General features: G+C 40.9%; 1 non-coding gene across 1 annotated transcript; it reads left to right on the forward strand.

The window, feature by feature from the left end:
- The first annotated feature begins 2,424 nt into the window (after positions 1 to 2,424).
- LOC148576771 (small nucleolar RNA R71) lies at positions 2,425 to 2,532 on the forward strand. The gene has a single exon (XR_015904104.1). It is a non-coding gene; the product is annotated as a small nucleolar RNA R71 (small nucleolar RNA).
- Positions 2,533 to 3,357: the final 825 nt, after the last annotated feature.

Here is a 3,357-nt window from a genome sequence, read left to right on the forward strand (position 1 = left end):
CCAAACTTAGAATATTGCTCGCCCTCGAGCAAAAGAAGAAAGAATAGAAGAAGAAGAAGAAGATATGGAGGAGATGGAGGGATGTGTGTATTTGGCCAAATGGGTGGGATTGGGTGGGAAAGAGATGTTGAATTTTGAAGGTAGGTGGGTGTATGGATGTGAGTGTTAAATGGAAAACAGAAGGGATGACCATAAATGGAGAGAGAGAGGGTGAGGTAGGTGGGGATCCTGTGAAGTCCACAGATCCTGAGGTGTCAAGGATTTACATCCCTGCACCAATTAGGCATGTAAAATGCCTATGCATGCAATTCTGGCGTTTAAACGCCGAATTGATGCTTGTTCTGGGCGTTCAACGCCCAGATGCTTGTTTCTGGCGTTCAGCGCCAGCTCTTCTTCACTGTGCATTTCTGGCGTCTGAACGCCAGGATGCTGCTTATTTCTGGCGTTCAACGCCAGAAACATGCTCTGTTCTGGCGTTAAACGCCAGACAAATGCTCCTTACTGGCGTTTAAACGCCAGTAAGATCCTCCTCCAGGGTGTGATTTTTCTTCTGCTATTTTTGATTCTGTTTTTAATTTTTTTATTTATTTTGTGACTTCACATGATCATGAACCTAATAAAACATGAAAAACAATAAAAATAAAAATAAAATTAGATAAATAAAAATTGGGTTGCCTCCCAACAAGCGCTTCTTTAATGTCAATAGCTTGACAGTGGGCTCTCGTGGAGCCTCATAGATGTTCAGAGCATTGTTGAGACTCCCCAACACCAAACTTAGAGTTTGGACATGGGAGTTCAACACCAAACTTAGAGTTTGGTTGTGGCCTCCCAACACCAAACTTAGAGTTTGACTGTGGGGGCACTGGTTGACTCTGTTTTGAGAGAAGCTTACTGTGCCTCTTTTCCATGTTTACAGAAGGATGTCCTTGAGTTTTAAACTCAAGGGAGTCCTCATTCAATTGAAGGACTAGTTCGCCTCTGTCAACATCAATCACAGCTCTTGCTGTGGCTAGGAAGGGTCTTCCAAGGATGATAGATTCATCCTCATCCTTCTCAGTATCTAGGATTATGAAATCAGCAGGGATGTAAAGGCCTTCAACCTTTACTAACACGTCCTCTACTTGTCCATAAGCCTGTTTTCTTGAATTGTCTGCCATCTCTAATGAGATTTTAGCAGCTTGCACCCCAAAGATTCCCAGTTTCTCTATTACAGAGAGGGGCATGAGGTTTATCCCTGAACCAAGGTCACACAGAGCCTTTTCAAAGATCATGGTGCCTATGGTACAAGGTATTAGGAACTTTCCAGGGTCCTGTTTCTTCTGAGGCAATGTTAGTTGATCCAGATCACTCAGTTCATTGGTAAACAAGGGAGGTTCATCTTCCCAAGTCTCAGTACCAAATAATTTGGCATTCAACTTCATGATTGCACCAAGGTACTTGGTAACTTGCTCCTTAGTAACATCCTCATTCTCTTCATAACAGGAATACTCATCAGAGCTCATGAATGGCATAAGGAGGTTTAATGGAATCTCTATGGTCTCTAGTTGAGCCTTAGATTCCTTTGGTTCCTCAAAGGAAAATTCCTTATTGATCACTGGACGTCCCAGGAGGTCTTCCTCCTTGGGATTCATGTCCTTCTCCTCTCTTGTGGGTTCGGCCATGATGGCCATTTCAATGGCCTTGCACTCTCCTTTTGGATTTTCTTCTGTATTGCTTGGGAGAGTACTAGGAGGGATTTCAGTGACTCTTTTACTCAGCTGGCCCACTTTTACCTCCAAATTTCTAATGGAGGACCTTGTTTTCATTCATGAAACTTACAATGGCCTTAGATAGATCAGAGACTAAGTTTGCTAAATTAGAGGTATTTTGTTCAGAGTTCTCTGTCTGTTGCTGAGTGGATGATGGAAAAGGTTTACTATTGTTAAACCTATTTCTTCCACCATTATTAAAGCCTTGTTGAGGCTTTTGTTGATCCTTCCATGAGAGATTTGGGTGATTTCTCCATGAGGGATTATAGGTGTTTCCATATGGTTCACCCATGTAATTTACCTCTGCTATTGCAGGGTTTTCAGGATCATAGGCCTCTTCTTCAGAAGGCGCCTCTTGAGTACTGTTGGATGCAGCTTGCATTCCATTCAGACTCTGAGAAATCATATTGACTTGCTGAGTCAATATTTTATTCTGAGCCAATATGGCATTCAGAGTATCAATTTCAAGAACTCCCTTCTTCTGAGGCGTCCCATTACTCACAGGATTTCTCTCAGAAGTGTACATGAACTGGTTATTAGCAACCATGTCAATGAGTTCTTGAGCTTCTGCAGGCATTTTCTTTAGGTGAATGGATCCACCTGCAGAAGTATCCAATGACATCTTAGCTAATTCAGACAGACCATCATAGAATATATCCAGGATGGTCCATTCTGAAAGCATGTTAGAAGAACACTTTTTGGTCAGTTGCTTGTATCTCTCCCAAGCTTCATAGAGGGATTCACCTTCCTTCTGTCTGAAGGTTTGAACATCCACTCTAAGCTTACTCAGCTTTTGAGGAGGAAAGAACTTGGCTAAGAAAGCCGTGACCAGCTTATCCCAAGAGTTGAGGCTATCCTTGGGTTGAGAGTCCAACCACACTCTAGCTCTGTCTCTTACAGCAAAGGGGAAAAGCATGAGCCTGTAGACTTCAGGATCTACTCCATTAGTCTTAACAGTATCACAGATCTGCAAGAATTCAGTTAAGAACTGAAAAGGATCTTCAGATGGAAGTCCATGAAACTTGCAGTTTTGTTGCATCAGAGAAACTAGTTGAGGCTTAAGCTCAAAATTGTTTGCTCCAATGGTAGGGATGGAGATGCTTCTTCCATGTAAATTAGAATTAGGTGCAGTAAAGTCACAAAGCATCCTCCTTACATTATTATTATTTTCGGCTGCCATTTCCTCTTCTTGTTCGAAAATTTCTGAAAGGTGCTTACTGGATTGTTGTAATTTAGCTTCTCTTAGTTTCCTCTTCAGGGTCCTTTCAGGTTCTGGATCTACTTCAACAAGAATATTCTTGTCCTTGCTCCTACTCATATGAAAAAGAGGGAATAGAAAAATAATAATAATAGGGATCCTTTTTAACCAGGTATGGAGGTTCCCCTGTGTGAGTAGAAGAAGAAAAGAATGTAATGTAAAGAAAGAAACACAAGGGTGAGGAGAGCAGAGATGTGAGATGAAGAGAAGTGTTAGTAGATGAATAAATAAATAGAAGGAGATGAGAGAGGAAGAGAATTTTCGAAAATTATTTTTGAAAAATGGTTAGTGATTTTCGAAAATTAAAAGAAGAAATAAATTAAAATTGAATTTTGAAAAAATTAGTTAATT

This window comes from Arachis ipaensis, chromosome B1 (assembly GCF_059453495.1).
Source record: "Arachis ipaensis isolate K30076 ecotype BB chromosome B1, ASM5945349v1, whole genome shotgun sequence".
In the NCBI taxonomy this organism is placed as follows: Eukaryota; Viridiplantae; Streptophyta; class Magnoliopsida; order Fabales; family Fabaceae; genus Arachis; species Arachis ipaensis.